The 23948-nt window shown below is 49.7% G+C and overlaps 1 protein-coding gene and 2 non-coding genes across 3 annotated transcripts in view; 2 read left to right on the top strand and 1 right to left on the bottom strand.

The window, feature by feature from the left end:
• etfbkmt (electron transfer flavoprotein subunit beta lysine methyltransferase) overlaps positions 1-23948 on the top strand; it is an 89354-nt gene that overhangs the window by 62846 nt on the left and 2560 nt on the right. The window lies entirely within an intron of this gene.
• Positions 4038-4228, top strand: LOC140396671 (U2 spliceosomal RNA). The gene has a single exon (XR_011936584.1). It is a non-coding gene; the product is annotated as a U2 spliceosomal RNA (small nuclear RNA).
• Positions 13790-13980, bottom strand: LOC140396696 (U2 spliceosomal RNA). Its single transcript, XR_011936599.1, has one exon. It is a non-coding gene; the product is annotated as a U2 spliceosomal RNA (small nuclear RNA).

Raw genomic sequence — 23948 nt, 5'->3', positions numbered from 1 at the left:
GAATGCGGAAAAGCAACAGAAGGGCCCCCAACAAAAAGGGGAGGCCCCAGCATGCCCTGACAACCCAACCCCAGCCTCATCTGACGAGGAACACTCAATGGAAGAGGATGGGACAAAGAATGAAGAGCCCTGGGAAACAGTGAACAGGGACAAACGAAAGAGAAAACAAAAAAACAAACTGAAGAACCCCCTGATGGGGAGTGGCAAAAAGCGACACCTTTCAGCCAGCGGACTTAGCGCCAACACCTCCTCCGATGAGGAAAAACAAGACAAGAATCGGCCTCAAATAAAGAGGCAAAGCACCAATGTGGAACGGGAGGCACAGACCCCCCCAGACCACAGATCGGGAAGAAAATAAGATTTTCCGCCGAGACAATCAACCTCTGGCTCATGGGAACAGCAATATGACCAACGGCCACCAAACGCCGGACATCGAAAACAAGGTCACAGACCAACCCCTGAAAGTAACCAGCAGCAACAACCCAGGCGAAGACCGGCCTGCAACCCCAACACCTACTGACTGCCACAACGAACACCAGGGCTACACCACCCCCCAATGCATCTGCATCAAGTTCACGGGGCCAGTGCGGACCAGAACAGTTTTCTCAGCCCTGCAACTGTGCTAAAGTTTGCGAGCACCACCGGCATGCTGGGGAACATCCAACAGCTGGAACAGCCAACTGTATAGACTCTGGACTCTTGGGACTGGTAAATCTACCTTTTTATAATGGGTTTTAAAATTGCATCCATAAATGACCCAGAGGCAAGGGAGATAGTTTGTCGTGTCGTGAATATTGGGAGCGAACAACGTCTTACCATGACCGGGTGAATGAAGCTCTCTGTGCTCCTGGAGTCGAAAAGGCAAGGTGTCTCGTACCCATTTACCCTGACGGCCATCATGGAGCTCCGGAGGTGCTTCGGTCGCGACTGGTCCAGGGTGACCGCGCTGAGCTGGGGGTAGCCGGCGGCGTGATCGGAGGTGCTGGGGCCCACGAAAGAATGAGCAGAATGGTGCTTAAATTGAGCATAAGATTGACACACAACAGCGCTCAAATAACAAATTGCCTGTTGATTACAGTGCAACTAAACCTTTTGGTACAACAAAAGAAAACTGCAATTAAAAACAGAAGCACTTTGAAGTAGACAATGGCTAAAGAGAGAAACTTTGCAGGCAATGCTTCACCCTGCATGTTCCCGACCTTCCACTGGTGGGATCCTCTCGTCACATCAAAGTCGACTCCCCATTGACAGGATCCCCAGCGGTGAGAAGAGCGAGCCACGCAAATAGCCAGAGACATCGATGGGAGCAGAACATCCCGCCAGTGACCAATGTCGGGTCTTCTGGAAAATGCTTGCGGGGGGGGGGGGGAACTTGCCCCTAGCTTGAAGGTGTCCTGTGAGATTGGTGACTGGTAAATCGATTCAGCAAATCAAAATCTGATGGTGGGCATGAGAGGAGAACATGAATCGAGAGAGCATAATTAGCACTGTGGCTTCACAGCGCCAGGGACCCAGGTTTGATTCCCCACTGGGTTACTGTCTGTGCGGAGTCTGCACGTTCTCCCCATGTCTGCATGGGTTTCCTCCGGATGCTCCGGTTTCCTCCCACAGTCCAAAGACGGGCAGGTGAGGTGGATTGGCCGGGAGTGCAGGAGGCGAAAGAGGCCGGTATCCTGGCCTTTGCGTCCCTGGTAGCCCGGCGGAGGATCTTGTTATTGTGGAAAGACACAAAGCCCCCCAGTGTGGAAGCCTGGATAAATGACATGGCAGGGCTCATCAAGCTGGAGAGGATAAAGTTTGCTTTAGAACATAGAACATAGAAAATACAGCACAGAACAGGCCCTTCGGCCCACGATGTTGTGCCGAACCTTTGTCCTAGATTAATCATAGATTATCATTGAATTTACAGTGCAGAAGGAGGCCATTCGGCCCGTTGAGTCTGCACCAGCTCTTGGAAAGAGCACCCTACCCAAACTCAACACCTCCACCCAACACCAAGGGCAATTTGGACATTAAGGGCAATTTATCATTAGCCAATTCACCTAACCCGCACATCTTTGGACTGTGGGAGGAAACCGGAGCACCCGGAGGAAACCCACGCAGACACGGGGAGGACGTGCAGACTCCGCACAGACAATGACCCAAGCCGGAATCGAACCTGGGACCATGGCTCTGTGAAGCAATTGTGCTATCCACAATGCTACCGTGCGTTGAGAGGGTCTGCGCAGGGGTTCTTCAGGCGGTGGCAACCGTTCTTAGACTATTAGATGGAGGTCGGTCAGCAGCAGCAGCAACCCAGGGAGGGGGGGGGGGGGGTCTCTTTCGGGGGGGGTATATGGGTGGGTGGGGAAGGGGGTTTTCCGAGGGGCACTTGAAAAAGGAAAAACATAAACATATGGGAAAGTCAATATGTGCGGGGGGAACCCATTGTACAAGTTCTGTATTATGTTGGATTGAGATGTTTATGTCTTGTTCTGTTACTTTTCTTTTCTTTTTTTTTGTTACAGGGGGGGGGGGGTTCGAATGGTTGAAAATTTTTGTTGAAAAATTCTGAATAAACATTTTTTTTAAAAAAAGGTTAGGTGGATTGGCCATGCTAAATTGTCCCAAAAGGTTAGGAGGGGTTATTGAGTTACGGGGATAGGGTGGAAGTGAGGGCTTAAGTGGTTTGGTGCAGACTCGATGGGCCGAATGGGCTCCTTCTGCACTGTATATTCTATGTTCTAACGTTGAAATAAAAATTGATAATGCTGGGTAAACAGCAGGCCCTTCTACAGAACTGAAGAGGGATAGAAATGTAATAACTACAGAGGTGGGTGGGGCAGAATGGAAGGCCAGAGCTAAGGAGAGATTGACAAAGATGTCATGGTCATGAGACAAGTGGGGTGCTAATGGTGCCATCGAAGACGGGTGGGGGGGGGGGGGGGGGAAGTGTTAATAGCGGCATAAAGGCGAGAGATATCAGAATGTGTTAATAGGAGAACAGAGGTCAATGCTCAGTGGGAGCACTGTGGGGGAGGGGTGGGGTTGTACTGGGACAAGCGAAGGGAACCAAGTAAACAAAAAAAAGGTATTTTGAAAAGTTGGAAGAGATATCTGTGAATGCCAGACACGCATCATCATCATGAGGGAAAAGGCATGCAAAGTAATGGAGTAAAGACATCAGTCAGAAGAAGGACATGAAATAAACATTCCAGAATGGAGGTGCAGGAAACAGACAAAGTAGAAATAAAGAGAAAATAACTTGGTAGAATTCTGAATTATAAGAGAAAATGCTGGAAACACACAGCAGACACAAAGGGAACAAAACAACCCACACTCCGCAGTGTCCCTATACCTCCATTCCTCCTTCCTGAAGCTGACAGGACTGCCAAATACATCCCGAACACTCCTATTTTTAATAGTACAGCACGAGTGGTTAGAATCTGCAATGCACTGCCTGAGAGTTTCAACAATAAGTCTTACAACACCAGGTTAAAGTCCAACAGGTTTGTTTCAAATCACTAGCTTCCAGAACACTGCTCCTTCCAAACCTGTTGGACTTTAACCTGGTGTTGTCAGACTTCTTACTGTGCCCACCCCAGTCCAACGCCGACATCTCCACATCATGAGAGTTCCAAGCCTGCCTTTCAAAAGGGTAATTATCTGAAGGGAAAATATTTGCAGGGCTCTGGGAAAAGGCAGGGCGAGTGGCACCAGACAAGTTCGTTCCCTCTGCTGCTGCTCGTTCAAGTGTTTTCAAAAGCTTGCTCTGCAGCAGCTGCCTGTGACAGTGACGTGCTTGTGGATAGGCACTGCCCTCTCCCATCTGATTGGTGGCGTACTCGTCATCTACATAAGTGTCATGCAGTCTGGCTGAAAAAGTGGGAAAGAGGCAAGTTCTGTAAATATGAATCTCCTGTTCCAATGAGAAAGGCCAGGAGCAATAAGCCAAGAGTGAAAGTCTCAGTGTTTACATCGGAAAGTCTTTGAATGCTGTCAGTCTGCTGTAAAAGAGGGAAGGCATATGGCACTTGGGCAACTCAAGAGCATTGTGCATCGCTTCTCGGCCTTTTGGCTCAGATCAAGTGTAGTTTCTGTTCTTTTCAGTTTAATATCTGAAATGTCCCTTATCTGGGGACCATATATTAAATTGATTTTTAGAGCAGGGAGATGGACTCGGGGCTTGCTCTGTCCACTCTATGCATCGACCTGATATTGCAGTATCTCCAGGAATGGTGCACACCACCCCTTTATGGGGAATTTCTAAGTCAAAAAACAGATTGCACATACAAAATGGCACTTTATCTCCTTGTTCTTTCATCCTCTTCACTCATTCACTCACAAAATTACTGCCCATTCTCCACATCCCACACACCAAATGCACCACACTGCATTACCACTCTTTCTCAGCTTTGATAAAAGAGTCAGCGGACTCAAAACCTTACCTCTTTTCTCTCCCTACAGATGCTGCCAGACTTGCTCAGATTTTACAGCATTTTCTCTTTCCTTTCTGCCTTACCACTTTGCTTCGCACAACACCTTACCTACACCCCCTGCTGCCTAGCCAAAGTGCTCTTGTATCTAAGCCAGTTCACAAACTTCAACCTGCTCCTCGGCAGCGGAGGCACTCAAGACAAGGCCTCCCTGTACATGGACGACGTCGCCGTCTTCTCCTCAGATCCCGTGTCGGTACGCAGGCTCGTGAACGCCTGCAACCAGTTTGAACTGGCCTCGGGAGCCAAGGTAATCCGCGGCAAGAGCGAGGCCATGTTCTTTGGTAACTGGGCCGACCCGTCCTTTGTCCCCTTTACCGTCAGGTCAGATTACCTGAAGGTGCTGGGGACATGGTTCGGAGTGGCTGGGGAGTGCACCAAAACCTGGGCGGAGCGCATCGCCAAGATACGACAGAAACTGGCCATGTGGGAGCAACAGTCCCTCTCCATTACGGGCAAAACCCTGGTCATCAGGCGTCAGGTACTCTCGGTATTGCTGTACGTGGCGCAGACCTGGCCCATTACCCGACCCTACGCTGCAGCAGTCACCCGAGCCATCTTTAAGTTCGTCTGGAGATGGACCATGTCCGAAGGGACACCATGTACAAATCTCTGAATAAGGGAGGGTGAAAAGTACCCAACGTCTCCCTCATCCTGATGGCCACCTTTGTGTGCAGCTGCATCAAGCTGTGCGTGGACCCCGGTACGCAAACACCAAGTGTCACTACGTACTGAGGTTCTACCTGTCCCCGATGTTACGAAGGATGGGCCCGGCCTCATTGCCGTGGAACGCTCCAAGTAGTTGGACCGTGCCGTATCACCTGTCCCTCGTGGAAATTCTTTTTCAGAAAAACACCTTTGACCACAAGGCACTGAAGCAGTGGTCAGCATTGAATGTCCTCGAGGCCCTTGGGGGCAAAGGAGACCGTGGAGGATGTTGGATGGTTCCCTGAGCAGACTGTCAGAGTCATCTGGCAGAACGCTTCATCACCAGAACTGTCAAAACAAGGACCAAGACCTCCTAGCTTGGCTGGTGGTGAGAAGGGCCCTCCCCGTCAGATTCTTCTTGTACACCCGAAGTCTCAGCACCGTCGCACGCTGCCCTCGGAGTGGCTGTGGGGGAAATGAGACGGTCAAGATACGACAGAAACTGGCCATGTGGGAGCTCCCTTCTGTTTGACTTGTTTGACTGTCAAACAAGTAGCAAGACCTGCTAGCTTGGCTGGTGGTGAGAAGGGAGCTCCCACATGGCCAGTTTCTGTCGTATCTTGGCCACTCCGAGGGCAGCGTGCGACGGCGCTGAGCCATCGGGTGTACAAGAAGTATCTGAACTGAACTGAAAAGAACAGAATTTTTTTTTTTTTTTCATAAAAATATACTTTATTCATAAAATTTATCATAAGCATTACAGAAACATTTCAAATTGTCTTGACTGTACATTTCCGGCAGAGTTACACATTGCCTTGACTTTCTTCCATTCAATTTTGGTATTATATACATATCAGTCTTTACATTACAATTCCTTCTTAAATATTTACATTGTCATGTTTGTTTTATACATTGGAGTGTTGGTGGTCCAGACCGAGGGGGGTTTACACTGTTACCCACCCCTCGGTGTACATTTGCTGGAAAGACCTTACACAGTGGTCTTTCCCCATTGCGCCTTGGCGGCAGCTGCCCCAAGCTTGAGTGCGTCCCTCAGCACGTAGTCCTGGACCTTGGAATGTGCCAGTCTGCAACACTCGGTCGAGGACATCTCTTGGCACTGGAAGATTAGCAAGTTTCGGGCAGACCAAAGAACGTCTTTCACCGAGTTGATGACCTTCCAGCAGCAGTTGATATTTGTCTTGGTGTGTGTCCCTGGAAACAGTCCGTAGAGCACAGAATCCTGTGTCACAGATCTGTTCGGGATAAACCTTGACAAATACCACTGCATCTCTCTCCAGACGTTCTTTGCAAAGGCACATTCCACAAGGAGGTGTGTGACCGTCTCATTTCCCCCACAGCCACTCCGAGGGCAGCGTGCATTGACGCAGAGCCTTCGGGTGTGCATGAAGAATCTGACAGGGAGGGCCCTTCTCACCACCAGCCAAGCTAGGTCTTGGTGCTTGTTTGAAAGTTCTGGTGATGAGGCGTCCTGCCAGATGACTCTGGCAGTCTGCTCAGGGAACCATCCAACGACCTCCACGGTCTCCTTTTCCCCGAGGGCCTCGAGGACATTACGTGCTGACCACTGCTTCATTGCCTTGTGGTCAAAGGTGTTTTTCTTCAAAAACTTTTCCACGAGGGACAGGTGATACGGCACGGTCCAACTACTTGGAGCGTTCCGCGGCAATGAGGCCAGGCCCATCCTTCGTAACACCGGGGACAGGTAGAACCTCAGTATGTAGTGACACTTGGTGTTTGCATACTGGGGGTCCACGCACAGCTTGATGCAGCTGGACACAAAGGTGGCCAACAGGATGAGGGAGGCGTTGGGTACGTTCCACCCTCCCTTCTCCAGAGGTTTGTACATGGTGTCCCTTCGGACACGGTCCATCTTGGATCTCCAGATGAATTTGAAGATGGCCCTGGTGACTGCTGCGGCGTAGGGTCGGGTTATGGGCCAGACCTTCGCCACGTGCAGTAGCACCGAGAGTACCTCACACCTGATGACCAGTATTTTGCCCGCAATGGAGAGGGAGCATTGCTCCCACCAGCCCAGTTTCTGCCTCGCCTTTGCTAAGCGCTCCTCCCAGGTTTTGGTGCACGCCCCAGCAGCTCCGAACCAATGTATAAAACAAACATGACAATGTAAATATTTAAGAAGGAATTGTAATGTAAAGACTGATATGTATATAATATCGTACAAAGTCTTACAACACCAGGCTAAAGTCCAACAGGTTTGTTTCGATGTCACTAGCTTTCGGAGCGCTGCTCCTTCCTCAGGTGAATGAAGAGGTCTGTTCCAGAAACACATATATAGATAAATTCAAAGATGCCAAACAATGCTTGGAATGCGACCATTAGCAGGTGATTAAATCTTTACAGATCCAGAGATGGGGTAACCCCAGGTTAAAGAGGTGTGAATTGTACCAAGCCAGGACAGTTGGTAGGATTTCGCAGGCCAGATGGTGGGGGATGAATGTAATGCGACATGAATCCCAGGTCCCGGTTGAGGCCGCACTCATGTGTGCGGAACTTGGCTATAAGTTTCTGCTCGGCGATTCTGCGTTGTCGCGGGTCCTGAAGGCCGCCTTGGAGAACGCTTACCCGGAGATCAGAGGCTGAATGCCCTTGACTGCTGAAGTGTTCCCCGACTGGAAGGGAACATTCCTGCCTGGTGATTGTTGCGCGATGTCCGTTCATTCGTGTCGCAGCGTCTGCATGGTCTCGCCAATGTACCATGCTTCGGGACATCCTTTCCTGCAGCGTATGAGGTAGACAACGTTGGCCGAGTCGCACGAGTATGTACCGCGTACCTGGTGGGTGGTGTTCTCACGTGTAATAGTGATATCCATGTCGATGATCTGGCACGTCTTGCAGAGATTGCCATGACAGGGTTGTGTGGTGTCGAGGTCACTGTTCTGAAGACTGGGTAGTTTGCTGCAAACAATGGTTCGTTTGAGGTTGCGCGGTTGTTTGAAGGCAAGTAGTGGGGGTGTGGGGATGACCTTGGCAAGATGTTCATCGTCATCAATGACGTGTTGAAGGCTGTGAAGAAGATGACGTAGTTTCTCCGCTCCGGGGAAGTACTGGACGACGAAGGGTATTCTGTCGGATGTGTCCCATGTTTGTCTTCTGAGGAGGTCGGTCCGGTTTTTCGCTGTGGCGCGTTGGAACTGTCGATCGATGAGTTGAGTGCCATATCCCGTTCGTACGAGGGCATCTTTCAACGTCTGTAGATGTCTGTTACGCTCCTCCTCGTCTGAGCAGATCCTGTGTATACGGAGCGCTTGTCCATAGGGAATGGCTTCTTTAATGTGTTTAGGGTGGAAGCTGGAGAAGTGGAGCATCATGAGGTTATCCGTGGGTTTGCGGTAAAGCGAAGTGCTGAGGTGACCGTCCTTGATGGAGACGAGTGTGTCCAAGAATGCAACTGATTTTGGAGAGTAGTCCATGGTGAGTCTGATGGTTGGATGGAACTTATTAATGTCATCGTGTAGTCGTTTCAGTGATTCTTCGCCGTGGGTCCAAAGGAAAAAAATGTCATCGATGTATCTGGTGTATAACATCGGTTGAAGGTCCTGTGCGGTGAGTAGGTCCTGTTCAAACTTGTGCATGAAGATGTTGGCGTATTGGGGTGCGAATTTGGTCCCCATGGCTGTTCCGTGCGTCTGGATGAAGAACTTGTTGTCGAAGGTGAAGACGTTGTGATCCAGAATGAAGCGGATGAGTTGCAGAATACATAAGGCCAGCACACCAGGCCGCCCTATCGTTTCAGGCAATGGGACCCTGTGTGAGAACCTCTCTGGCTACATCGAGGGCATCTTGAAACCCATCGTACAAGGTACACCCAGCTTCTGTCGTGACATGACAGACTTCCTACAGAAACTCAGCACCCATGGACCAGTTGAACCAGGTACATTCCTCGTCACAATGGACGTCTCGGCACTCTACACCAGCATCCCCCATGACGACGGCATTGCTGCAACAGCCTCAGTACTCAACACCGACAACTGCCAATCTCCAGACGCAATTCTGCAACTCATCCGCTTCATTCTGGATCACAACGTCTTCACCTTCGACAACAAGTTCTTCATCCAGACGCACGGAACAGCCATGGGGACCAAATTCGCACCCCAATACGCCAACATCTTCATGCACAAGTTTGAACAGGACCTACTCACCGCACAGGACCTTCAACCGATGTTATACACCAGATACATCGATGACATTTTTTTCCTTTGGACCCACGGCGAAGAATCACTGAAACGACTACACGATGACATTAATAAGTTCCATCCAACCATCAGACTCACCATGGACTACTCTCCAAAATCAGTTGCATTCTTGGACACACTCGTCTCCATCAAGGACGGTCACCTCAGCACTTCGCTTTACCGCAAACCCACGGATAACCTCATGATGCTCCACTTCTCCAGCTTCCACCCTAAACACATTAAAGAAGCCATTCCCTATGGACAAGCGCTCCGTATACACAGGATCTGCTCAGACGAGGAGGAGCGTAACAGACATCTACAGACGTTGAAAGATGCCCTCGTACGAACGGGATATGGCACTCGACTCATCGATCGACAGTTCCAACGCGCCACAGCGAAAAACCGGACCGACCTCCTCAGAAGACAAACATGGGACACATCCGACAGAATACCCTTCGTCGTCCAGTACTTCCCCGGAGCGGAGAAACTACGTCATCTTCTTCACAGCCTTCAACACGTCATTGATGACGATGAACATCTTGCCAAGGTCATCCCCACACCCCCACTACTTGCCTTCAAACAACCGCGCAACCTCAAACGAACCATTGTTTGCAGCAAACTACCCAGTCTTCAGAACAGTGACCTCGACACCACACAACCCTGTCATGGCAATCTCTGCAAGACGTGCCAGATCATCGACATGGATATCACTATTACACGTGAGAACACCACCCACCAGGTACGCGGTACATACTCGTGCGACTCGGCCAACGTTGTCTACCTCATACGCTGCAGGAAAGGATGTCCCGAAGCATGGTACATTGGCGAGACCATGCAGACGCTGCGACAACGAATGAACGGACATCGCGCAACAATCACCAGGCAGGAATGTTCCCTTCCAGTCGGGGAACACTTCAGCAGTCAAGGGCATTCAGCCTCTGATCTCCGGGTAAGCGTTCTCCAAGGCGGCCTTCAGGACCCGCGACAACGCAGAATCGCCGAGCAGAAACTTATAGCCAAGTTCCGCACACATGAGTGCGGCCTCAACCGGGACCTGGGATTCATGTCGCATTACATTCATCCCCCACCATCTGGCCTGCGAAATCCTACCAACTGTCCTGGCTTGGTACAATTCACACCTCTTTAACCTGGGGTTACCCCATCTCTGGATCTGTAAAGATTTAATCACCTGCTAATGGTCGCATTCCAAGCATTGTTTGGCATCTTTGAATTTATCTATATATGTGTTTCTGGAACAGACCTCTTCATTCACCTGAGGAAGGAGCAGCGCTCCGAAAGCTAGTGACATCGAAACAAACCTGTTGGACTTTAGCCTGGTGTTGTAAGACTTTGTACGATATTATATACATATCAGTCTTTACATTACAATTCCTTCTTAAATATTTACATTGTCATGTTTGTTTTATACATTGGTTCGGAGCTGCTGGGGTGTGCACCAAAACCTGGGAGGAGCGCTTAGCAAAGGCGAGGCAGAAACTGGGCTGGTGGGAGCAACGCTCCCTCTCCATTGCGGGCAAAATACTGGTCATCAGGTGTGAGGTACTCTCGGTGCTACTGCACGTGGCGAAGGTCTGGCCCATAACCCGACCCTACGCCGCAGCAGTCACCAGGGCCATCTTCAAATTCATCTGGAGATCCAAGATGGACCGTGTCCGAAGGGACACCATGTACAAACCTCTGGAGAAGGGAGGGCGGAACGTACCCAACGCCTCCCTCATCCTGTTGGCCACCTTTGTGTCCAGCTGCATCAAGCTGTGCGTGGACCCCCAGTATGCAAACACCAAGTGTCACTACATACTGAGGTTCTACCTGTCCCCGGTGTTACGAAGGATGGGCCTGGCCTCATTGCCGCGGAACGCTCCAAGTAGTTGGACCGTGCCGTATCACCTGTCCCTCGTGGAAAAGTTTTTGAAGAAAAACACCTTTGACCACAAGGCAATGAAGCAGTGGTCAGCACGTAATGTCCTCGAGGCCCTCGGGGAAAAGGAGACCGTGGAGGACGTTGGATGGTTCCCGGAGCAGACTGCCAGAGTCATCTGGCAGGACGCCTCATCACCAGAACTTTCAAACAAGCACCAAGACCTAGCTTGGCTGGTGGTGAGAAGGGCCCTCCCTGTCAGATTCTTCATGCACACCTGAAGGCTCTGCGTCAATGCACGCTGCCCTCGGAGTGGCTGTGGGGGAAATGAGACGGTCACACACCTCCTTGTGGAATGTGCCTTTGCAAAGAAGGTCTGGAGAGAGATGCAGTGGTATTTGTCAAGGTTTATCCCGAACAGATATGTGACACAGGATTCTGTGCTCTACGGACTGTTTCCAGGGACACACACCAAGACAAATATCAACTGCTGCTGGAAGGTCATCAACTCGGTGAAAGACGTTCTTTGGTCTGCCCGAAACTTGCTAATCTTCCAGTGCCAAGAGATGTCCTCGACCGAGTGTTGCAGACTGGCACATTCCAAGGTCCAGGACTATGTGCTGAGGGACGCACTCAAGCTTGGGGCAGCTGCCGCCAAGGCGCAATGGGGAAAGACCACTGTGTAAGGTCTTTCCAGCAAATGTACACCGAGGGGTGGGTAACAGTGTAAACCCCCCTCGGTCTGGACCACCAACACTCCAATGTATAAAACAAACATGACAATGTAAATATTTAAGAAGGAATTGTAATGTAAAGACTGATATGTATATACCAAAATTGAATGGAAGAAAGTCAAGGCAATGTGTAACTCTGCCGGAAATGTACAGTCAAGACAATTTGAAATGTTTCTGTAATGCTTATGATAAATTTTATGAATAAAGTATATTTTTATGAAAAAAAAAAAAAAAATTCTGTTCTTTTCAGTTCAGATACTTCTTGTACACCCGAAGTCTCAGCGCCGTCGCACGCTGCCCTCGGAGTGGCCAAGATACGACAGAAACTGGCCATGTGGGAGCTCCCTTCTCACCACCAGCCAAGCTAGCAGGTCTTGCTACTTGTTTGACAGTCAAACAAGTCAAACAGAAGGGAGCTCCCACATGGCCAGTTTCTGTCGTATCTTGACCGTCTCATTTCCCCCACAGCCACTCCGAGGGCAGCGTGCGACGGTGCTGAGACTTCGGGTGTACAAGAAGAATCTGACGGGGAGGGCCCTTCTCACCACCAGCCAAGCTAGGAGGTCTTGGTCCTTGTTTTGACAGTTCTGGTGATGAAGCGTTCTGCCAGATGACTCTGACAGTCTGCTCAGGGAACCATCCAACATCCTCCACGGTCTCCTTTGCCCCCAAGGGCCTCGAGGACATTCAATGCTGACCACTGCTTCATTGCCTTGTGGTCAAAGGTGTTTTTCTGAAAAAGAATTTCCACGAGGGACAGGTGATACGGCACGGTCCAACTACTTGGAGCGTTCCGCGGCAATGAGGCCGGGCCCATCCTTCGTAACATCGGGGACAGGTAGAACCTCAGTACGTAGTGACACTTGGTGTTTGCGTACCGGGGTCCACGCACAGCTTGATGCAGCTGCACACAAAGGTGGCCATCAGGATGAGGGAGACGTTGGGTACTTTTCACCCTCCCTTATTCAGAGATTTGTACATGGTGTCCCTTCGGACATGGTCCATCTTGGATCTCCAGACGAACTTAAAGATGGCTCGGGTGACTGCTGCAGCGTAGGGTCGGGTAATGGGCCAGGTCTGCGCCACGTACAGCAATACCGAGAGTACCTGACGCCTGATGACCAGGGTTTTGCCCGCAATGGAGATGGACTGTTGCTCCCACATGGCCAGTTTCTGTCGTATCTTGGCGATGCGCTCCGCCCAGGTTTTGGTGCACTCCCCAGCCACTCCGAACCATGTGCCAAGCACCTTCAGGTAATCTGACCTGACGGTAAAGGGGACAAAGGACGGGTCGGCCCAGTTACCAAAGAACATGGCCTCGCTCTTGCCGCGGATTACCTTGGCTCCCGAGGCCAGTTCAAACTGGTTGCAGGCGTTCACGAGCCTGCGTACCGACACGGGATCTGAGGAGAAGACGGCGACGTCGTCCATGTACAGGGAGGCCTTGTCTTGAGTGCCTCCGCTGCCGAGGAGCAGGTTGAAGTTTGTGAACTGGCTTAGATACAAGAGCACTTTGGCGAGGCAGCAGGGGGTGTAGGTAAGGTGTTGTGCGAAGCAAAGTGGTAAGGCAGAAAGGAAAGAGAAAATGCTGTAAAATCTGAGCAAGTCTGGCAGCATCTGCAGGGAGAGAAAAGAGGTAAGGTTTTGAGTCCGCTGACTCTTTGTCAAAGCTGAGAAAGAGTGGTAATGCAGTGTGGTGCATTTGGTGTGTGGGATGTGGAGAATGGGCAGTAATTTTGTTTTGTGAGTGAATGAGTGAAGAGGATGAAAGAACAAGGAGATAAAGTGCCATTTTGTATGTGCAATCTGTTTTTTGACTTAGAAATTCCCCATAAAGGGGTGGTGTGCACCATTCCTGGAGATACTGCAATATCAGGTCGATGCGTGGAGTGGACAGAGCAAGCCCCGAGTCCATCTCCCTGCTCTAAAAATCAATTTAATATATGGTCCCCAGATAAGGGACATTTCAGATATTAAACTGAAAAGAACAGAAACTACACTTGATCTGAGCCAAAAGGCCGAGAAGCGATGCCCAATGCTCTTGAGTTGCCCAAGTGCAATATGCCTTCCCTCTTTTACAGCAGACTGACAGCATTCAAAGACTTTCCGATGTAAACACGGAGACTTTCACTCTTGGCTTATTGGTCCTGGCCTTTCTCATTGGAACAGGAGATTCATATTTACAGAACTTGCCTCTTTCCCACTTTTTCAGCCAGACTGCATGACACTTATGTAGATGACGAGTACGCCACCAATCAGATGGGAGAGGGCAGTGCCTATCCACAAGCACGTCACTGTCACAGGCAGCTGCTGCAGAGCAAGCTTTTGAAAACACTTGAATGAGCAGCAGCAGAGGGAACGAACTCGTCTGGTGCCACTCGCCCTGCCTTTTCCCAGAGCCCTGCAATTATTTTCCCTTCAGATAATTACCCTTTTGAAAGGCAGGCTTGGAACTCTCATGATGTGGAGATGTCGGCGTTGGACTGGGGTGGGCACAGTAAGAAGTCTGACAACACCAGGTTAAAGTCCAACAGGTTTGGAAGGAGCAGTGTTCTGGAAGCTAGTGATTTGAAACAAACCTGTTGGACTTTAACCTGGTGTTGTAAGACTTATTGTTGAAACTCTCAGGCAGTGCATTGCAGATTCTAACCACTCGTGCTGTACTATTAAAAATAGTAGTGTTCGGGATGTATTTGGCAGTCCTGTCAGCTTCAGGAAGGAGGAATGGAGGTATAGGGACACTGCGGAGTGTGGGTTGTTTTGTTCCCTTTGTGTCTGCTGTGTGTTTCCAGCATTTTCTCTTATAATTCAGAATTCTACCAAGTTATTTTCTCTTTATTTCTACTTTGTCTGTTTCCTGCACCTCCATTCTGGAATGTTTATTTCATGTCCTTCTTCTGACTGATGTCTTTACTCCATTACTTTGCATGCCTTTTCCCTCATGATGATGATGCGTGTCTGGCATTCACAGATATCTCTTCCAACTTTTCAAAATACCTTTTTTTTGTTTACTTGGTTCCCTTCGCTTGTCCCAGTACAACCCCACCCCTCCCCCACAGTGCTCCCACTGAGCATTGACCTCTGTTCTCCTATTAACACATTCTGATATCTCTCGCCTTTATGCCGCTATTAACACTCCCCCCCCCCCCCCCCCCCCCGTCCTCGATGGCACCATTAACACCCCACTTGTCTCATGACCATGACATCTTTGTCAATCTCTCCTTAGCTCTGGCCTTCCATTCTGCCCCACCCACCTCTGTAGTTATTACATTTCTATCACTCTTCAGTTCTGTAGAAGGGCCTGCTGTTTACCCAGCATTATCAATTTTTATTTCAACGTTAGAACATAGAATATACAGTGCAGAAGGAGCCCATTCGGCCCATCGAGTCTGCACCAAACCACTTAAGCCCTCACTTCCACCCTATCCCCGTAACTCAATAACCCCTCCTAACCTTTTGGGACAATTTAGCATGGCCAATCCACCTAACCTTTTTTAAAAAAAATATGTTTATTCAGAATTTTTCAACAAAAATTTTCAACCATTCAAACCCCCCCCCCCCGTAACAAAAAAAAAGAAAAGAAAAGTAACAGAACAAGACATAAACATATCAATCCAACATAATACAGAACTTGTACAATGGGTTCCCCCCGCACATATTGACTCTCCCATATGTTTATGTTTTTCCTTTTTCAAGTGCCCCTAGGAAAACCCCCTTCCCCACCCACCCATATACCCCCCCGAAAAAGACCCCCCCCTCTCCCTGGGTTGCTGCTGCTGCTGACCGACCTCCATCTAACGCTCCGCGAGATAGTCTAAGAACGGTTGCCACCGCCTGAAGAACCCCTGCGCAGACCCTCTCAAAGCAAACTTTATCCTCTCCAGCTTGATGAACCCTGCCATGTCATTTATCCAGGCTTCCACACTGGGGGGCTTTGTGTCTTTCCACAATAACAAGATCCTCCGCCGGGCTACCAGGGACGCAATGGCCAGGATACCGGCCTCTTTCGCCTCCTGCACTCCCGACCAATCCACCTCACCTGCCCGTCTTTGGACTGTGGGAGGAAACCGGAGCATCCGGAGGAAACCCATGCAGACATGGGGAGAACGTGCAGACTCCGCACAGACAGTGACCCAGTGGGGAATCAAACCTGGGTCCCTGGCACTGTGAAGCCACAGTGCTAACTATGCTCTCTCGATTCATGTTCTCCTCTCATGCCCACCATCAGATTTTGATTTGCTGAATCGATTTACCAGTCACCAATCTCACAAGACACCTTCAAGCTATGGGCAAGGACCCCCCCCCAAAGCATTTCCCAGAAGACCCGACATTGGTCACTGGCGGGATGTTCTGCTCCCATCGATGTCTCTGGCTATTTGCGTGGCTCGCTCTTCTCACCGCTGGGGATCCTGTCAATGGGGAGTCGCCTTTGATGGGACGAGAGGATCCCACCAGAGGAAGGTCGGGAACATGCAGGGTGAAGCATTGCCTGCAAAGTTTCTCTCTTTAGCCATTGTCTACTTCAAAGTGCTTCTGTTTTTAATTGCAGTTTTCTTTTGTTGTACCAAAAGGTTTAGTTGCACTGTAATCAACAGGCAATTTGTTATTTGAGCGCTGTTTCGTGTCAATCTTATGCTCAATTTAAGCACCATTCTGCTCATTCTTTCGTGGGCCCCAGCACCTCCGATCACGCCGCCGGCTACCCCCAGCTCAGCGCGGTCACCCTGGACCAGTCGCGACCGAAGCACCTCCGGAGCTCCATGATGGCCGTCCGGGTAAATGGGTACGAGACACCTTGCCTTTTCGACTCCGGGAGCACAGAGAGCTTCATTCACCTGGACATGGTAAGACGTTGTTCGCTCCCAATATTCACGACACAACAAACTATCTCCCTTATAGAATTTACAGTGCAGAAGGAGGCCATTCGGCCCATCGAGTCTGCACCGGCTCTTGGAAAGAGCACTCCACCCAAGGTCAACACCTCCACCCTATCCCCATAACCCAGTAACCCCACCCTTGCCTCTGGGTCACACTTGGTACAAATCCAAGGGTGCACTACTGCAACCCTAGCGATCCAGGGCGCTGAGTACACTAATTTTAAACTATATGTGTGTTGAATTGGAATTCTTTCCTGTTTCGAGACTGTGGAGAAAACAACTTTACAACTCTTTTTCGATAAAATAACTTAGTCTTTATTGACCAAAGTCTGCATGCAGTACGGCTACCGTTTTATACAAAAGCTGTATCAGTTTACAAAAACAGACATTGTTCAAAAATGTAATCAGTAGTAAGGACATCAATACAGTCATAACTTCTGATCAAACATGTTGTCATGGAAAGACCCTGACCTGGCTTATTCGCAGTATCTTGTCTTTTGAGGGATTAAGACGTGGTCCTATTTTGCTTTCCTCTCCGCCCTCATGATGCCTTGACGTATCTGGTCCTAGGTCATGAGGAGGTTGTGTTATTAGGACATTCCTAGGTCGTGACTTTGTTATCAGGTTTTACTAAGGTCAGGCATTCTTTTCCCTCGTCTGGCTTTGTATGATATGGTTATGTGGAGTCTTAGCTTTATCTAGTTAGCCAAGGTCTGGCCTTGGCACTAGCTGACACAGCTTTCTTATACATGGTTACATAAGTTGGCTATTTTTCCCATCATGCTATTGCTGAGTTTGTACACTTTCACATGTGCTCCCAGACCTCTGCGCTCCTCTCCTCTTAGGACTCAATTTTCAGTGCAATCTCAGGAGCCTAACTCTTAAATTCGGGGGGCCCCTGCCCCCGCTCACCATATGCAGCCTCGCGACCCTAAAAATTGACCCCCCCCCTCCCCTCTTTGCGAACCTCACCGCCGATTGCAAGCCAGTAGCCACCAGAAGCAGGCGGTATAGCATGCAGGACAGGACGTTCATTAGGTCCGAGGTCCAGCATCTCTTGCGGGAAGGGGTCATAGAAGCCAGCAATAGCCCCTGGAGAGCTCAGGTGGTGGTCGTCAAGACCGGGGGAAAGATCCGGATGGTGGTTGATTACAGCCAGATTACAGCTTTACGCAACTCGATGCGTACCCCCTTCCCCGGATTGCAGACATGGTAAATCAGATCGCGCACTACCACGTGTTCTCTACGGTAGATCTGAAGTCGGCATATCACCAGCTCCCAATCTGCCCGGAGGACCGCCACTACACGGCGTTTGAGGCAGATGGCCGCCTTTTCCATTTCCTCCGGGTCTCCTTTGGCGTCACAAACGGGGTTTTGGTGTTCCAACGAGCAATGGGCCGAATGGTGGACCAGTACGGGCTGCGGGCCACGTTTCCGTACTTGGACAATGTAACCATCTGCGGCCATGATCAGCAGGACCATGACGCCAACCTCCACCGATTTCTCCAAACCACCCAAAAATTCAACAAGGAGAAATGCGTTTTCCGCACAACCAGGCTAGCCATCCTCGGCTACGTCGTGGAAAACAGAGTCCTAGGGCCCGACCCTGACCGTATGCGCCCCCTCCTCCAATTCCCTCTCCTTCACTGTCCCAAGGCCCTGAAGAGGTGCCTTGGATTTTTCTCCTATTACGCCCAGTGGGTCCCCCAGTATGCGGACAAAACCCGCCCGCTATTTAAGGCCACCATTTTTCCACTGGCAGACGAGGCTCGCCAGACCTTCAACTGCATCAAGGCGGACATCGCAAAAGCTGCAATGCGCGCGGTGGATGAGTCCGGCCCCTTCCAGATGGAGAGCGATGCCTCAGAGGTCGCTCTCACCGCCACCCTCAACCAAGCAGGCAGACCAGTAGCGTTTTTTTCCCGCACCCTCACCACCTCCGAAATTCGACACCTTGGTTGAAAAAGAAGCCCAAGCCATCGTGGAAGCCGTACGGCACTGGAGGCACTACCTCGCTGGTAGGAGGTTTACCCTCATCACCGACCAACGATCGGTTGCCTTTATGTTTGACAATACGCAGCGGGGCAAGACCAAGAATGACAAGATCTTGAGATGGAGGATCGAACTCTCCACCTATAACTACGATATAGTATATCGTCCTGGGAAGCTCAACGAGCCTCCAGATGCCCTGTCCCGCAGCACATGCGCCAGCGCGCAAGATGACCGATTACATGCTATTCACGATGACCTCTGCCACCCGGGGGTCACCCGGCTCACCCTCTACATCAAGGCCCGTAACCTGCCCTACTCCATCGAGAAGGTCAAAGCTGTAACCAGAGACTGCCAAATCTGTGCGGAGTGTAAACCGCACTTCTATCGACCAGATAAGGCCCACCTGGTAAAGGCTTCCCGGCCCTTTGAACGCCTTAGTATCGATTTCAAAGGGCCCCTCCCCTCCAATAATCGCAACACATACTTCCTGAACATCATAGACGAGTTCTCCCGTTTCACGTTTGCCATCCCCTGCCCCGATATGACCACTCCCACAGTCATCAAAGCCCTGCATAGTGTCTTCACCCTGTTCGGTTTCCCCAGCTATGTCCACAGCGACAGGGGCTCGTCGTTCATGAGCGATGAACTGCATCAGTACCTGCTCAGTAAGGGCATCGCCTCGAGCAGGACTACCAGCCATAACCCCAGGGGAAACGGGCAGGTGGAGAGGGAGAACGCGATGGTCTGGAAGACCGTCCTACTGACCCTCCGGTCCAGGAATCTCCCGGTTTCTCACTGGCAGGAGGTCCTCCCCGATGCGCTCCACTCTATTAGGTCCCTCCTTTGCACGGTCACAAACCAGACCCCTCATGACCGCTTGTTAGTTTTCCCTAGGGGATCTACCACAGGGGCCTCGCTTCCGTCCTGGCTGATGACATCGGGTCCAGTCCTCCTCCGAAAACATGTTCGGAGCCATAATACCGATCCCCTGCACTCCAATCCACACTATGCGTATATCAGACACCCCGATGGCCGGCAGGATACCGTCTCCCTCCGGGACCTGGCACCCGCAGGCTCCGACACCACGACCACTACTGCATCCCCCACACTAGGTCCCGTCCAACCTCCCATGTTCAGCGCCCGTACCCCTACCCCGATTATGGTTCTCGCGCTCCCTCCCACCCGCCGCACCGCAGCACAGGACTGAAGCTCCGGAAGAGCAGCTCCAGGAGTCCACGCCTGTGCCTGCTCCGGGCCCAGCTCCAAAGCCACCCGAAACGGCTGCAACACCAGTGCTTCGGCAGTCACAACGTACGATCCGGGCACCAGGCCGACTGAATCTGTAAACCCGTCACCCCCGCCGGACTTCATTTTTTAAACAGGGGGTGAATGTGGTAAATGGAACTACTATTAATTCACCAGTGCACTGTGATATCACGTTACTGCTGTATCGTGTTACGTTACATGTTTAACCCTGTGGGCTCCACCTATGGGCCATTGTACGGCTTCACCCACAGGGGGATATGTCGGGGCATGTACGGGCTCGCCCATGGCTCCACCCCTTACAGGAAGTATAAAGGCAGCTGACCTGCAGAGCCGCATTCATTGTTGTACCGGTCACAGGCAGGCTCAGTTGTAAGCTGATTAAAACCACAGTTTACTTCTCAACGTGTCTCTCAGTGAATTGATGGTCGCATCATCTTCTGTGCTGATTACAATTTACTTGTAACTGACAGAGTGTAGTCGAGGTGCACTTGTTAACTGTGGTCATGCAAACTAATACATGGCACGTGTGAGGGCATATGTAACAGATCAGAGTCTCCTTATGGAAAGTGCATTTTCACGGTGAGAAAACCGTGAGAAAACATCCAAACTGTGATACTGAGAAGTAACTTTAATTGATCAAAGTGACTAAAGGAAGCCGGCTTCAAGCAAGATGTTAATTAAATGACCGATAAATGCCAGCATTCATCAGTGATTGTGGGCACAGGTCAGGTCATTGATCATAGGTGCCAATTGGCCCATCACAATAAAAAGGTGGAGCCAATGGAAATCTGCCACTTCATGTTCAACTCGGCAGCAGAGGTTAAACCAATCACTCACTGAAATAACAATTTAGGGTGACAACAAGTAGAGATGCCACTCCTCACTAGGGCATAACAACCAATGAAATGAAGATTAAAAAGGTTTGAGTTGAAATTGCAAACATTACAAAATGTAATCCAGAGAAGTGGGCATCTTGCCACACATCAATTAAACTAAAGATGCAGAGGGCAGCAAGGTGGCGCAGTGGGTTAGCCCTGCTGCTTTACGGTGCCGAAGTCCCCGGTTCGATCCCGGCTCTGGGTCACTGTCCGTGTGGAGTTTGCACATTCTCCCTGGGTTTGCGTGGGCTTCGCCCCCACAACCCAAAAGTTGTGCAGGCTAGGTGGATTGGCCACGCTAAATTCCCCCTTAATTGGAAAAAATTAATCGGATACTCTACATTTATTTTTTTAAAAACTAAACAAGCAATTTGTACTGAGCATAGGGACAGACAGGGGTGGAACGGCTGCGCAGTGGATAGCACTGCTCCCTCACGGCGCCGAGGACCCGGGTTCGATCCCGGCCCCGGGTTACTGACCGTGTGGAGTTTGCACATTCTCCCCGTGGTTCCGTGGGTCTCACTCCCCATAACCCAAAGATGTGCAGGTGAGGTGGATTGGCCAGGCTAAATTGCCCCTTAATTGTAAAAAAAATAGTTGGGTAATCCTATAAATTTATTTTTAAAAGCCTAGAGATAAGAGTTCTTCTCGCGGAATATTTTAACTTCTGAAGGATAAATGCTTTAGCATCAGAAGATCAACCAAGCGAATATTTGATGACCAAATAATTGAGAAAAGTAGTTAGTTAAACAGCCCAGTGAACAAGCTGAATGAAGAAAAGATGCAGCCGATAATTTGATTTTAATGAGAATATACAATGGCTGGATCTCCTGCTCCCATAATCCCATATTTCTCAGCAGCACGCCGTTTGCTGGCGACGGAATTCTCTCCCGTCCCGCTGCTTGTCAATGGGATTTCCCACGGAAGGCACCCTATTCCAGAGGGAAACCTGCGGGCGGAGGTGCACTGCCGGTGGGAGAAGAGAATCCCAAAGGCCGGAGAATTGCGGCCAGTGTCATTCCATCTTAATATAAGGCTCATCGGTGGAGTCTCATTGAGCAGCAGTCATGTGGACTCTTCCATAGAATGCATGGCCCATTGATAGTGGCAGCCTGCTATAAACAAGGAAACAATTTCAGTGCAAACATCAGCAGAACATCAGGCTGATTCGAGAACTTGTTCCAAGCTTTTGAATGGAAAATGGGTGAATTGGCTTCCAATCGTAATGAACGGAAGAATCAATCACCAGTCGCCTCCACCACATGTTACCCCAACTCACTGTTTAAAGTCAAAATCAAGCGTTGGAATACTCTTGGTCTGATAAAAGCAGAACCATGAACTGAATGGCAAAAAATTGGATTAAAATATCCCTTTGAGCAGGTGGTAACCTGCTATTTTAGTATTTGTGTTATTTATGTAATCTTCCCCCACCTCCCAGTCCTGAAATGTTTTCAGTTGGTTATTTATCAGTGAAATTGTTTTGGGAGTTTAAAAATAAACACAGCCTACATTTTATGAGTAACTTAGAAGACCCGTACTGCAGCATTTTTCCTCAAGGTAATAGAAATCTAGAGCTCCTTCCCCCAAAAGGTTGCAAATGCTGGGGACTGATTTTCCTTGTTGGGCAAGGGTATCATGGGACAGAGAATAAAGATGAGTACAGTGAGTGGAGCTGAGGCATAGATAATGCATAGAATTCCCACAGTGAGTGCAGCACGGTGACAGTGGTTAGCACTGCTGCCTCAAGGCGCTGAGGTCCCAGGTTTGATCCCGGCTCTGGGCTACGGTCTGTGTGGAGTTTGCACATTCTCCCCGTGTTTGCGTGGGTTTCGCCCCCACAACCCAAAGATGTGCAGGGTAGGTGGATTGGCTATGCTCAATTGCTCCTTAATTGGAAATAATGAATTGGGTACTCTTAAATTTATTTTAAAAAATAATTCCTATAGTGCAGGAGGCCATTCTGCCCATCAGGTCTGCACTGATCCTCTGAATGGCACCCTATCTAGCACATCTTTGGATTGTGGGAGGAAACCCGGAGGAAACCCACAGAGACACTGGGAGAATGTGCAAACTCCACACGGACAGCCACCTAAGGCTGGAATTGAACCCCAGTCCCTGGCACTGTGTGGAAGCAGTGCTAACCACTGTGACGTCCCGACCCGATTGAATGACAGAACAGGCTTGAATGATCCTCTCGCTATGTTGGAATCATTGAAACATACAGCAAAGGGGGCCGCCATTCAGCACATCATACTTGTGCTGCCTCTTTGAACAAGCAGTCATGTGGAGTCCCACATTCCCACTTTTTGTCTGTTAACCCTGTGATTCCTCATCATCAAGTACCTGTCCATCTCCCTTTTAAAATTATTTGGAGTCAGGTTCCACCATCTTTTCAGGGAGCATTCTAGTTTTCGACAACTCTGTGAATAAAAAAAAATGATCCCGCCTCCCCCAACCTTTATCCAATGATTTTGATCCCATCTTGGTAAACGTCCTCTTGTATATTTTCTAAGGCCCTTAATAACTTTCCTGACATGTGGTGTCCAGAATTGTCCTGTTTTCTAGCTGAGGCCTAACTAGTGATTTCTAAAGGTCTAGCATGATATCTTTGCTTTTATATTCTATATATGTTTATTTATAAACTCAAATAATACATAGTATTGTACTGACATTGCATAGTAGTTCTGCCAAACTGTATTACTTAGCACTTCTCTGACTTGGACACCATCTGCCATGCTCATGCCCATTTTAGCAACCTAAAGCCTACAACTATCCTCATCACCATCTCCTACTTTGCCAAGTTTTATACCATTTGCCAAATTTACAGTGCGTCTCCCTGCACCCACATTTGGATTGTTTGTAAAAGCTTTCAGGAATAACCGACTCAAAACTGGTCCTTTGAGGACACCAATGTAATCCACCTCCCATCAATTACCTTTGCTTCTGGCCACTGAGTCAATTTTTATCCATACTGCCTCTCAACTT

Source organism: Scyliorhinus torazame, chromosome 19 (assembly GCF_047496885.1).
Source record: "Scyliorhinus torazame isolate Kashiwa2021f chromosome 19, sScyTor2.1, whole genome shotgun sequence".
In the NCBI taxonomy this organism is placed as follows: Eukaryota; Metazoa; Chordata; class Chondrichthyes; order Carcharhiniformes; family Scyliorhinidae; genus Scyliorhinus; species Scyliorhinus torazame.
This window is presented reverse-complemented; position numbering and strand designations above follow the sequence as displayed.